Source organism: Neopelma chrysocephalum, unplaced genomic scaffold (genome assembly GCF_003984885.1).
Source record: "Neopelma chrysocephalum unplaced genomic scaffold, ASM398488v2 Primary Assembly neopelma1_61b, whole genome shotgun sequence".
Classification (NCBI taxonomy): domain Eukaryota; kingdom Metazoa; phylum Chordata; class Aves; order Passeriformes; family Pipridae; genus Neopelma; species Neopelma chrysocephalum.
In genome coordinates this window covers 1,997,022-2,011,506 of record NW_020897717.1, presented here as the reverse complement: position 1 = coordinate 2,011,506, position 14,485 = coordinate 1,997,022, and the positions used below count along the sequence as shown (strand labels likewise).

The following is a 14,485-nucleotide window of genomic DNA, read 5'->3' as shown; positions in this document are numbered from 1 at the left end:
GTTTCCTTCTATGGACATTATATGGCCTTTTAAAAGCACATTTATGTCTAGCTCTGCCTGTCCAGTATGAATCTTCTCCCCAGGATTTCAGAAGGAGAAAGTAAAACTAATCCTGACCAAAGAGCTCTAATGAGAATTACCAGCAGAACTCAGAGAGCAACCTTTGCTTGTCATGACTCTTCAGTTTCTGTGCATTAAGTGAGAAGCCAAAATGACAGAACAGTAAGGGACTGTTTATTGGTTTTTGATTAGATGCCCCAAGAAGCCACATTTTGGTGTACTTCAGCTGAACTTCAGCCTCCTAAGTCTTTGCAAGTACTGACCAAGCACCAACAGCATACTCACCCTCCTCTTTTTTAGTGTCCCAAGAACTCCTTCAGCACCAATTGCCTGCACACAGGGCTCAGAGTCCTCACTGTGCCTTCTGAAACGGAACCACTGGAGCTGCACAAAACTTGGGTTACCTCCATGGGAGGAGTGCCTGGATACAGGGAGTCCAGTCAAGCATCCTCTCCCAATTCCGTCACATATTTTCAATGAGAGAATGGAGGTATAGGTATATTAAAATTAATGTAACTTCTCTGTCATCTTGGGAGACTATCACAAAAGGCAATCAGAGCATAAGAATAGAGTCAAAAAAGGGAAAGATTTTCAACCGGCCTATTTTTTAACTAAAGTAGGGCCAATCATTACCATTCCTATTTTATAAATTAACAAAGAACCAATAAGTGACTACATAGGCTTGTTGTAAAACAGAAGAGTATACTGGATGCTGAAAAATCTCCTAGGCACAAGACATCTCCAGCCAGCTCTACTTGGTCTATGCTGACACTGACTAGATACATTTGTTACCTGTAAACTTAGACTCTTCCTGCTGAAGATCATTAGAATGGAAAAGAAAGAGACTGGTTCTGCTTCTTTGAATACAATCAAAGTCAATTTTAAATATATTTAATATATTTAATTATGGTCATCGGAGCATAAGCACCTCACGCAATGAATTATTAAGGCTGTTTAAATAGATCTGTTGGAGGAGAGGAACGGCAATTATTTTGAATTAGTGATCAACAAACAAGTCCTAAGTATTCCTTTGCACCAGTCCTGAGTACCTTCATTCCAGGAGGATTTCTGAGTTATCTTATTTGGTAAACTCCCAGCAGTGGGGCAATACAAGGAGTCCAGGATACAGTAAGCTGTCCTATCTGTGTGTGCATACCTCTTAGCTGCAGGAGCAGCAGAGACAAAAAAACAGGGTATAGATGAAAAAGTGCCCATGAAAAAAATTAATTAAAAAATGCAGATGAGAAATTTCTTTGCTAATCAAAAATAACTCAATATACACAGAAAAATAGAGACACCAAGTTCAGAAGAGCTCAGAACCACCATATTCACCTTAAGGTGATAGCTCTGAACATAAGTCACACTACTCTCACACCATCTGCCATGCTTACCTACTACCTACCATTTTCTCTAATACAGGAGACAGATCTTTTGTTTTGGCTCTCCCTCCTCTCCTCCTTTTGTCCTCCTGCTCCAAAATTCCACCCTAAACCTCAGATAGTTTGACTGAGACTGGTACTTCCCTGCAAAAGTCCTGTTTTTGATATATTCAGCTAAATAAAAAGCTTTCTTGTAAGAGACATCCATCCTCAATCCTAACATTTTAAGACCAGTAGCATCCTGGTAAGGACAGTATAGAGTAACATGCTGAATGGACTATACATTTTTTTCTACTGAGTTTAAGGGCATTTGAGGAATCTTGTAAATGATGCCATCGAGCACTACCCAGAGAGAGAAGCTGCATGGGAACATATCAAGGTCACAGCAAACCTTACTCAGCTCTCGCTTCCCTCCATGCCCGCCCTCAGCTGCAGCTTAGCGTGGGATCCTGACAGCAGGAGGTTCCCACTACAGGCCTTTGGCTTCATCCCTCTGTCAGCCCCCGGTCTCTCAGTTCTTCTCAGGAACTCTCCACACACTCTGAGGAAGAAAGATCCCAGGCATTTGTTTGGGGCTCTGGGAGCCACTTGCCTCATTCCTTCTGAGGAAAGAGCTGGAAAGTTGCCCTCAAAAACTCATTCGTAAGCTGCATCCCCTCCAAAAGTTTTATCAGCTGGCTCATTTCAAGCAGGTTTTTACAGAGCAATGGGAGAGCTGGACTGGATGAAAGAAATGGATCAATGCTTTTGCCTACCTCAGGCATCAGATCCTCCGACCCAAGTCATCCTTCACAAAGTCCCCAATTAAAGCTTTTTACAGAGGCAGAAACACACAGGCCACTTTTTCTTTCTTCCCATTTCACCCTCCTGGCCTCAGAGTTTACAAAAAGTTACACATACACTCTGTCTAGGAAAATGCAAACAGCCACCTTTTGCTGCTTCTGAGAAATGACTGGAAAGACTAAAAAGCTCTCAAATCTGAAGGTTTTACCCAACCAAAGCACAATGACACTGATAGTAAAGAACATAATGAAGAAAAGCATAGTTTTAAATATCTTCCCTTTTAGGTAAAAACAGAAGGAGAGAAAGTCAAGAATTCTCTTAGATCACAGGAGGATTATAAGAAAGGGGAAGAACTAATACAGTTAGAGACTAGTGTTGGCACAAAACCAAATGGGCATGAACTAGCTATGAACAAATTCAGTTTGGAAATTAGAAGCAGGTTTCTAAACATCAGAGGAGTGAGGTTTTTGAATGGCTTCCTAATAGGAAGCAACAGGAGCAAAAGCTGTTTAATTTTGAGACAGAGATTGATAAATTTACTAAGGGAATCCTGCAACATAATTTCCTGCAATTACAGAAGTGCTGTACTCTGTGATTCAGGAGGGCTCTTTCAGTCTTGCATACCTCATCCTATGCTGAGTCAAGACAGGATAGATAAATAAAGCAAAAACAGACAAGGCACAATAGAACTGGAATGTTAGAGAGGCAGATAGAATAAGGGTTAGTCTGTTTTCTTTAGTAAGTAAATTTATGGAAGCTTTTTTGAGTGGCATTTATTCATCTGTAGGTACTTATGTATTTTCAGGTAAAAATTTGGATCATAAGGGAAGACTGAAACAGGAATAAAGTTCTGTGATATTCATGACCACCTGCAAAGACCAGTATGAAGGTGAACTCTCCCACATATCATGCAATCATTTGACTACATCGTGAGAAATTATCTTCACAGACCTGCATTCAGGGATTAAAGTTGTCAAAAGAACTGTAAAAAGAGATAGATAAGTGAGAAAATTAACAAAGAAAATAATCCAGAAAGAATCCAAGTGAAACAAAAGTTTTTTATCTGTGAAATGTGTGGATGGGTATAGAAATAATCACCTGTCTTTTTCGGACTTGATTGAAATTTGCCTGGAAAGAAGTCTCAGAAAGCATTAAAAAGAGTCAGCAGGGAGAAATCTTTTCACGTTCTATTTCTACATTGAAAAGCCCACGATAATACCACCCTATTCTACACACAGGAAAAAAGCTAAACCCATGAAGCTGAAAAAGCATGAAAAATATAGCACTGTAACATAAGAAGTCATCTGTGAACTCTCCTGTAGCACATCAAACATGAGGTATTCGTTCATTCCCACAAGTGGAGTCAGTGTTGATCTATAAGCTGCAGCTCCATATTACACATTTCAGTTTCATGATAAGCTGCAGTTCTGTATTACACATTTCAGTTTCATGCATTTAAGCCAGACAAACATTCCCAGGGGATTGAAAGAACCCGCTACAGTGAGTTGTGGTTCTATTTTGGATCATATCACAGCATAACAAATCACAGTTTCAGACACTGGGATAAGGGGCTCAATAAAGCAAGTAGCATGATAACTTCATGTATATCCCTTCCACACACACAGCCATGTGTAGAATCAATCCAGCTCAGGTCCTTCAAACTGTGCAACTACAAAGCGACAATCACTCTCATACCTACAAGTATCCATTATTCATCAAAATACATATTCATAAATAAACATCATTTACTACATATTGTTGTACAGCACTAGCTATCCAACCCTCTCCACACACACCAAGACTGTTTACCATATCTGATCTCTTTCATTTGAGAAAAAAGAAGAGAACATCAATGTTTAATGCAGAAAGTTCTTTTGGTGGTGCTGGTTCGTTCTGTTGTTTTTTCATCTGTGCTCCATACAAAATGGTCCTCAGAAACAGTCACTAGATCTATTTGGTAATTCACCAGCTCCCTATGACTGCTATCCCACAAGACATTCTGAGTGCAGAGAATGCTGCGCTGGCCCCATGTTGGTCTATCATATTTTTGGAATCAAAGATGTTTTGTAAATTAAGTAAAACTTCAGAAAGAAAAAGTCACAACTTAATGGTTGGATTGTAAAACCAGCCATATAGCAAGTACCCCGTACTAGAACTCCAGTCCTGTTGATCTTTGCTCTGGTTCCCAAAGAAATAATGTTAAAACATGCAAGGGCATTAAAAACCAGTTTCTCTTAATTAAAACATCTTACAGCACCCTGTGCAGATTAATAAGTTCTTCTGAAATATGAAATTACTTTTGTTAATAACCAAATAAAGATGAGAGACAAGACTTTCAAGAGAGTTCAAATATTTCTGAGGTACAAGATGCTATATTTTCCTCAAGAATTTTGCACATTAGATGCTTGACTATTCATGTAATTTTGTTCTCAGGCCGAGAAACTGAAAATGTAACTCTGAGCTATTTTAATTGACTGTGCCTTGGGACATGAAGGAAGTCAAAGTAGCAAGCATGAGCATAAGTCTCCAAACCCTCGCAGTCACACTTTCTTGTTCTCCCTATGTGCTCAAAGTTGAAGCGCTGGAGTAGTTGCCTTCTTTTCAGCTAATTAAGGTGCCTTGAAAAGATAAATGAAACAGGGAAAAATAACTTGTCTGAAGTATGTTTTCATTTTTCCATTTTAATTTCACCTACAAGTCAGCCATCTTAAACATGACATTGGACAGTTGGCAAAATCACAACATGATTGACTAAAACCTAACATCACTAGAACTCATTGTTTGTTCTTGGATATCTTTTTAAGTGAAAAAAAATAAAAAATTAAAAGTTTTTCAATATAAATAAATCCCTGCAGGGCTTCCAATCCAAGCACTGTACAGTATTAGACGATGAAAGAACTGTAGGAAAGTGAACGAGAAACAGAAAGTTGGAACTACCTGGCCAAGTTTCACTCTATAACCTGACTAGCGTGTCATTAAAAAATAACCAGCACAAAGAGTGAAAAACAGCTTCCATTACAAATGTATACTTTTATGATCAAGTTCTCCATAGACAGAAATAAAAGATTTTTTTTTTCTAGAGAATATAACTAAAAGACAGTTGTTGTTTAAGTTTCAAGAAAAGGGGAAAAAAACATATACAAACATAAGAATACAAAGTTTGCCTACTGTTTAAAAACAGTATCTCTTTTTTAAATACAATATCCTGCCAAGAGGTTTAGTCTGTACTACAGTTAATACACATCTTTGCAGGTACTACAAGACCCCTGTTCCACTTTCACACATAGTCCCTCTGTCCCACCTTCCAGCCTGAAAGAAAGCATCTGCAGTTCACAGTCTTTGATTTCTAGATGAGCTTAACGTAAAAGGCCACATGCAACTTTCCAAAAGGCCTCTGAATCAGGAAAAGAATGCAGAGCCTAAAAGCCCAAGACTTGTGTAACGTAAATGGAATACTGAAACAACTCTTTCTGGTGATTGAATGGTTCACAAGGCTGGTAATGCAATACAGTATGTCCTTCCACCAGGTCACTAGGCTTAATCCATTCTGGATAATGAACAAAAAACATTCTCATTTGATTGCTGTTCACATGAAATGAATTGATCAAGGCTGTCCTGATAAGTGAAGAAGTTTGCCACAATACTATTTGTCCCTTGAAACAAAAAGATCACAAGGACTTCTGCGGGCATAACCTAAACGGATTCAAGAAGAAGCCATCCCAAACCTAACTAGTAAGCCCCTCGTTGGCAATCTGATGGTGCTGGCCAAAAAAATGAAGTTGAACAGAAAGATGCCAAACTTTGGGTTTGATCCTCTGACGACCAAAACACACAGCTAGAGAGCAGACTGGGGCAGCTGACTCAGCCATGGTCCAAAGCATCACTTGTTCTGTGACTGAACAAAGGGACTGTAGTGGTCCAGGTCTGTCAGTTTAACAGCTTTCGCTCAAACTAAATTAATTTTGCCTTCTTAAAAAGAAAGCAAAAGAAACCTAACTCATCAATGAAGCTGTCCAAGATATTTTGAAGACAATAATCCTTCAGCTTACTGAGATCTGCACTTAATAAATAGACGTGGATGCCAAGAGGTAGTTCAGCCCCACCTGCCAGTGCACCTTTCTATTCCAGCAAACACAGCTTCCTGCCTTTTAGCACACACAAATTTGGCACATTTAATCAAGTGACTGTTCATTTTAATAAAGTATTAAATTCCCAGAAAAATAGTTTGCTTGCCTACCAGAAGACAAAAACAGAGCCTTTTGCACGTTTTCTTTAAAAAAAACAACAAACAAACAAAAAACTCACAACCAAACCAGAAAAAAGCACCCAACCAACAAAAAAGTTGCCATCATGATGCAAACACTAAAGTTTTTACGTTATTTTGGGTTTCTTTCAGCTATTGTAAGATGTACTAAAACAAACAAACCCCTTCATCCACCCCTGTATCCCTGCATCAAGTCCTGAACCTGAAAGTGTAGAATAATTCCCAGTCTGCTGTCAAAGGCACAAGCTGCCAATATGAGAGTGAAGCACTGGTGTAGGCATGCACATACATGCTCACATACACACACAGTATTTATAAAACCACTGCTGTAAGGGATGTGGTGTTTATTTTTTTAATTAACTGAAAATGATAACACAAGAGCTTTTCATCTGGCATGAGCATGGGTTTCATCAGCTGCTGGAAAAGATTCTTGTGGAGAAATAAAATTATGATGTTTCTTCATGTACTTTCCAAGGATTTCAAAATAAACAGAGCTATATGATCATGCCAGTTAATAAACAGAGGTAGGTAAAGTTACAGGTATATCTCGATACATCTAGAAAGAGGCCTGCAGAGCTAGACCCACACTCAGGGTAATGTATCATATTGGCTAAACAACAAAATGCCCACTGGAAAAAAAAGTGAAGCACAAGTGAAAAGAATTGGGAAGGGCAGTTGCAAAGAGTGCCATTAGTCTACCTGCTGCCCCTGGATATTGCATTGTACACAACATGGCATAAAAGACAGTTCATTATTTGATTCTCCTTCTGCCCATCCACATTTCCTACCATGTCATGTTTCTCAAACAGAACAATGTGTGACAGCAGGAAACTAAAAGAGATGCAGAAAAAGAATTCAGAATTGCTTTTACTCTGTGCTCCACTTCAAAAGTCAGCAGTTGCACTGTGAAGCAGTTACATGTCACAACCCACCCCCTCCTCAAAGGGACAATTTGATAAGACGGTAATAAACAGCCCTGATTATAAAACTTATTCTTTCCAATGAAGGCACTGAGAAGTGCAGTCCTTACTAAATAACAGTACTGACAGCTGCCACTTTGTTTTTTCTTCTTATATAGAAACTTTACAATCCATGGTCTCCTGAATTTATCTGATTATAAAAAAAGGAGGTGGCAGGGCCTTATTTTGTCCCTAGGGATCTAAAAATTTCTACCTCTTTTCCCCATTTCATGCTTCAAAACACATCAACTTGATATATACTTTTGCTAAGTGCTCAGAAGGTTATTTCACAGGTTTCAGGGTGTAGCAAAGAGAACAAAAGGGATTTCGCCATTGCTTTGATTTACTGGCTGGCAAGGTCAATGCACTATTTAAATGTGATAATTTAATGATATATTAGGTCACTACCCTGTTTTTGTTAGTATAGCTAAACTGGTAGAGTGCCTAAAAGTTTTTTAAAGACTTCTTGTTCATTACTTTTTATGTTTAAGAAATAATACTCTCAATAATAGATGGAGATTAAGGAGAGATTGATTTTTTTCAAGGATTCGGATGAATCTGGCTAAGAAGAAAACAACTTTGGAATTACATATAAGAAAAGAAACTGCTTAGTCATCAATTGTCTCAGACACAAGATCACTGATGTACATATGTGAAGATGAAAATAAATTAATTCTTTGGAGGATGCTTATCCACATGAATATTGACAGATCTGATGTAGACCCCCTGGAAGAGTCAGCATGAGCTGCATAGATGTATCTACTCCACTGAAATTATTCTTTGGGGAACACATTCCTGCATTAACTGCTTTCCATATCCACCTTCAGAGCTAAATCAGAGTAAATCTTATTTATTTTCCTTCACCTTCTCTGCAAGTTAACATTTTTTGATCTTGCACAGGACAACATCTTGAAAGGTCTCCACTTGTAGAGATAAAATTGTCCTACGTGTAATGGAAAATGTGGAATTCCAAATGATTGCAAAAGTAGAGAAAGGTAAATAAATCAGGCATAAAATCACATCTGTCACTGTTCAGTGCAAAAAACTATGAAATCTGTTATCAAAGCATAAGGTAGGTTACTATGCTATCAGCACAGTGAGCCTTTGATATGAAACTGAGGTTTTAAGGCAAAAAGAAGCTTTACCTACAACAAAGAATAAGGTCAGATTCACCTCAGTTACGTCAGCATCACAAGTCTTCATAACTTGTGGTAACCGGCACTAAATGAAGCCAGAAACATTCTAAGAGGAAGGATTTTGCAGTAGGCTTCATCAAGTAGACTATGATAAGATGCTCAAAGATGAATTAGCAACAAGAACCTGAAGCTCTCCAAACAGTGACCAAAACAAATTATATTAGAAACCAAACTGGCAGCAAATTGTTAAGTAATCATGAGTCTCACTCCAGATAGATTCACTTAGCAGAGTTACTGTCACTGTAAGCAAGTAGTAGACAAGCGCTGCAAGGCACAGAATTTATAGCACTGCCAACATTTTAAGTATCTACTGGCAGGAAAAAAGATTAGTGGTCTCTAATGAAAAAAAGCTATTCACGGAAGCTCAGTTTCTTTAATTTGGCATAAATATAGGGGGAGGATTCCTTTACATTTTAAATATCACACACACATGTCATATTAAGCTACAATTTTGGGAACTCTGCAGGAGTTAACTGTATGACCTCAGCATCAGCCACAGACAGACTTACATTGTTGACTCTCAGGTACAAAGTAACTCAAAGCAAAATGCTTGGTAGGAAAATAAAACACATATTGAAGTGAATTTCCATACAACATAGTAAAAATCAAATCAGGCATATCAAACAATCTCCTCTATTAGTCAAGCAAAGATTTTAATTTGAAATATAAGCAAGTAAGAGAATTAAACTGAAACAACTTCAACTACCATATTAAACATATAATTCAGACAAATTGTGAGGAGATGCAACTGCTAAGAGCTTAGCTGAACATCAGTGATGGTGGAGGAGACACACTTTGAATGCATAAATTAGCTTCCTACCAAGGCAAGCATCTGCTAGGCTCAGATGTGTCTCAGAATGTCTGATAGCTCTATCACTCTCAATGAACTTGCTCCACTGCACAGGGGTTCAGCATGTCCTGCACCTCACACAGTGGACACTGAGCAGTCCCATCAAGCAGTCTGCTGGAAGGGAAGTCAAAGAGATTCCTCAGTAAGTTACTGAGACAGCAGTCAGACACTTGACTAATGCTTGCTAGTTTGGAGAGGAACTGAAGAGGGAAATCCTTCCTCTGATCTAGTAAATCATTTCAAAGGGCCATTCATACCTGGATGTCTAATGAACCTTAATGAGTATAAAGAAGTGGCTATTTTTTTCCGGAAAAACTACTAAGATCGCAAGGATGCACTGCCCCAAAATAACTGTTTAACTGTCTCTTGCAGGAATTAAAGTTGACTTCTGTTCACATATTCCACTGATTCAGCAGAGGTAGTAGAACTCTAAACTTTTCAATGAGGCATAATAATTGAAAGTCAGAATGACTGTGTTCCATATGGTCATTCAGTTCTTTTAATCTGCTTTGCCCAGCATGCCTCACATTAAGGACTCAAAACCTGCAAATCTTTCCACTCCACTGCAAGTGATTTTTAAGTAACAGGAATACAGTCAGACAGAAACATCTTGTTCAAGGCACAACCAAAGCACCAGGTCACAACGGAAACATCAAGTTCTAACAGAGGTTGCATCAGAGGGAAAATTGACAACTCTGATCCTTCTCTACTTACAAGAGAACTGCACTAGTTAAAATAATACCTTCATTCCTTTAAAAGCCTTTGAATTAAGGAAACCCAAATTCCTATTCCACAAAAGCAGCAGAATATTATTATACACACCAGGTTATGTGTAAGCAAGTAGACACACACAAAGATAAGGACATTTTACTGCTGTATATTCTAATTCTTTGTTATATGTGGGTAAAATAAGGCACAACTATCAGTCTTGTACCTGTAGTGGTATTGGGATTTCTATGAGCAAAGCTGCCTGGACGTGACCCTCCCCCTTACCCCAAACTACTTGAAAATATGCAGTTCAGTCATTAGGGTTTACCAGTCTTATTCAGCTTATAGGTCTCTAGCCTCTGCCACACATCTGTACTGGATACAAAGGATATGTTGTCATGTCAGATGTCTAACTCCAGCCTGCAACTTGATCAACACTGAGTGACAGTTCTTCCTCATCTCCCACATCATTACTGAAGTAACATTTCCATCAAGATATTCCACACTTTCCTTTCCCTTTTTGATCCAGGCTGACCTCAAAAAACACTCCAGAAAAGATAACAGGGTCATAACCAGACTCTAATACATTTCTCTTTATAATTCAGATAATCTCTTTAAAAACAATCAAACAAAAAAACTGAATTGTCTCAAAACTTAAGGGAACAAAAACTCAAAACATTGGCTACTATAACTGGATGCTATGTACTGGAGCTTTCTGCACGTGTGAACAATTTCTGGTTTAACTGCTTAAAACATCTTGCCTCTACTCGATTTTTCTCTTGAATTTTTACCAGCTCCCCATTTCAGGGAGGCTGATGCCAGGTGCAGCAAGAGCGCCCTCTGTCCACTGCAAGGGGAAATGGCATCTCGTGCCTCTGCCCTCCCAGGGCTGCCGATGGATTTAGTTAAATTTAAACAAACATACAACATTTGCCCGGTGATTCTTTGGCACGGGGATTCACAGTGATAACACAGTTTTTAAAAGTTTCTTATTTCTGTTGCACCAATACCAGTGCGTTTTAAAACTCTTTAACATGAGACTTGTTTCTACTCTGAAAAAGTAAGGGACAAGTCACTTCAAGATTCTTGAAAGTTTGGGGGTTTTTGTTTTGTTTTGTGTGTGTGTGTTTCAAATCTCCCTCTTTAACCACCTCCGCGAGAAAAGCCAATTACAACTCGTACTAGCTTTCTGTCCCCCCACATGCAAAAGCACTTGCTGGTTTCTCCTTCCTCACCCCTGCAGCAAAGCGTCAATGTGGAAAGAGGATTTTAAAAAATAGGAGCACAAACACTGACAAATCCTCAAAGTTTTTTTACACTTTTATTTTGCCTCCCTGTTTTCCCAGCTGCACTACTTAGAAGACCAAAAAAAAAAAAAGGCTTGCAAAGAACATTACAAATTAAGAAAATGAAAAACTGCAGCCCAAGGAGGAGGATGTGACTTTAGTTTGACTTACCAATTTTATCCAGCTGTATATTTTCCTACTTGCTTTTTACAGCGGCTGAGCTCAGTGCTCAGGAACGTCCATCCCGTGTCAGGGAGCCAGGCAGAGCGCTGATCCCCACGCTGGATGCTGCTGGGCGAGTGGAGCTGGGGTGCGTGCTGCTGCTCCTGCTGCGGCGGCAGCGGCTGCTGCTGCTACGTGCGCTCCCTCGGACCCAGACCAGGAACTGCTTCCCATTCCCCAGCCCCGCTCCAGCGCTGCAGGCTGCGGGAGGCAGGGCCGGCCCCTGCTACTGTGCTGTGCTTTCTTAAAGGGACCAGCCCCGGCCTGGCAGGAGCGCACGGAGCCGGGAGCGACCGGCGCTGTTCGGGCCGGCGCGGCGAGGGGACGGGGGCGCTCACCGCCGCCACCCTCCGATAGCCATCGCTGTGCGAGGCAGCTTCCTACGTGCCTCGGGAGCAAGGACAACACTCTTCTACACAGCTTTCCTTTCAAGGCTTTCACGTGTTGCGGTTTTTAATTTTTGCTTACTTCACACCCTCCGCAACGCCGGTGGGGCAGGAGGCGGCGGGGGCTGCCCAGTTCCCCGGCCGTGGGCGCTGGGACCCCCGTGGGGTCCAGTGCACCCACTCCAACCTCCCGCTCCGTGCCTTACGCTGTGGCACACTGTCCTCAGCCCATGGTATGCAGCGGCACTGGGATCAGGGATATCCCTGGACAATCGGCTCCGTTTGACCTTAAGAGGTTTTATTCCCTGTAATGGAGAGGATATGATTTAACTAAATAAAAAGCCCTCATTTCCTAGTTTCTCCTCTGCATCCTTTCTCTAGATAGCTTTAATGCCGTGTAAACCACTGTTTCTAGCATGTGTTCTGTTTTCTGACTTCCCTTTCAACTATATCTGATATTAACATGGGGGATTTGTGTAGATTAACATGGGGGAGTTGTCTGCCTCGTGTGTGTTGCTGTCTGCAGTGGAAGAAACCACATTCTCTGTTAAATAGAAACACTGAAATTCAGAGATAGTAATACCATCTGCAAAATCTCTCTTTTTTTTAACTCATGGAAATATATGGTTTGCTCTCTGTATGTGTAAGTCATTTGTTTTCATTACAATAACTGAACTCTCATGATGACAACACCAATCAACACATATCACAAGGCAAAGTCATATATGCACATGAATATATGTATCTTTAGTGACGCATCTAGAGAAAGCAAGTTACAGGGGAACAATACTGTCTTCAAATTGGCAGGCCAAACCAAAGAAGATGAGGCCAAGTCACCACTGTCCTGTCCTCTCTGCCTTAGTTTATACCAATGCACAATAAGCACAGAATGGCTACAAACTGCTAGCAAGCCATGGTGTCTTTCTGTTTCTTTGGTCCTATGGAGAAGGACATGGGTACAAAGCAATCCAGCCCTTTTAATGATAATTGCCCATCACAAACAGGCTCAGTAGGTACCCGCTAACTACTAGCATGTATACCTTCTGCCTCATAAGCAAAGCAGCCATTTGGCCACATTACTAAATGATAATGTTCAGCACTATTAGCCTTGTATTAAACCACAGGGACCCATCAGTGTTCCTCTAGCATGAGCTGTATTATGTTCCTGCCTTTTTCAGCATAAAGCCTGGGAAAGTTTTATGTGATTTATACATGCAAACTACATGTGATTTACGGTAGAAGAGATCTTACAATTCCATCTGTCCTCCCCTCCATTCACACATATCTGTTGTCCTATTAATCCTCATTTTCCACTCACATCTCTTCCCACCACTTTTTTCATCTCATCCTCTAAGTCCTTCCCCATTTATTCCCTGTTTCCCCCTTCTGCCAGGTACTTCTGCAGCTGATTTCTACCTTTTGAGCTCCACCTTACTGTCTTGATCCTCCCCTTCTCCCCTCTATGCTCTCAGCTGCTCATTGGAAGAGGAAAGAAGAATTGAAAGGAGACCTAGGAAGGATAAACTGATTCCTTCTCTTCCATCTCTCTCCTTCCTCCAGCCAAAGTTCTGGAGCCAGAGAACTGTATGCAGCCGTAGAAACTAACTTGCAGCTGCAGGCCAAGGGACAAGGGTTAGGCAGGCTCACATGCCCAACGCTATCTCCCTTCTCACCTTAGCACAGTGAACCATTTATTATGATACAATTTAACCAAGGTAAATGGCCCTTGTCCATTAGTTAAAAGTTAACAAAACATCCATCTTGAAGACAAAGCTGGTCATCCATTTGATACCTTAGCTAAGGTTATTGGGATATGTTCAAAACAGGAAGAGTCTGTCTATGAGACAACAGTGTAAGGTGCTGCAGTGGATGGGGAATTGAAGGGCAAAGACATCAATGATGGAGAGAAACTGGGGCTGGTGGGAGCTAAAGTGATGTTCCATTGCTTTGCACACACAAAACAAGAACATGCAAAACACCAGAAATGCCTAGCAGGAAACAGGCTTGTGCCACTAGAAGAATGATCTAATCACCATAAATGTTAAGATAAAAAATAAATATCTGCTGTTCCTTATGTATGTTGCTCCTTACTCTCCTCATAATCCCATGTGAAAGCTGGCCCCCTCTCACCGCAGCATCTGGATGTTCCATTGACAGAGCATTGTCTCACGGTTACAGCACAATTCCTGGTTTCTATTACTGGCTGTAGGAGAAATGTGTAGTATATTAAATAAAGGACATAGAATTCAAATTCTGCTGCATGCTTCGATATTTAGTCATCAGTAAATGAAACTAGCTAAATCACTGTTTCTTTCTGTGACTTTGTTTCCCCAATAAAAAAAGATACGTTAAACTCTGGTGTTACGTATTTCTACTTACATTAGTAACGGCT

At 40.2% G+C, this 14,485-nt stretch overlaps 1 protein-coding gene across 3 annotated transcripts in view; it reads right to left on the bottom strand.

Moving 5' to 3' along the window:
* DAAM2 (dishevelled associated activator of morphogenesis 2) overlaps positions 1 to 14,485 on the bottom strand; it is a 221,977-nt gene that overhangs the window by 164,444 nt on the left and 43,048 nt on the right. For 2 of the 3 annotated variants that reach the window (XM_027681761.1, XM_027681764.1), the window contains exon 1: positions 11,657 to 11,854. The exons of the other annotated variant lie outside the window; for it this stretch is intronic. The gene's annotated coding sequence lies outside the window, so the exon portion shown is untranslated. Of the gene's footprint in view, positions 1 to 11,656; positions 11,855 to 14,485 lie in introns of those variants that run through there. 3 annotated transcript variants of the gene reach the window in all.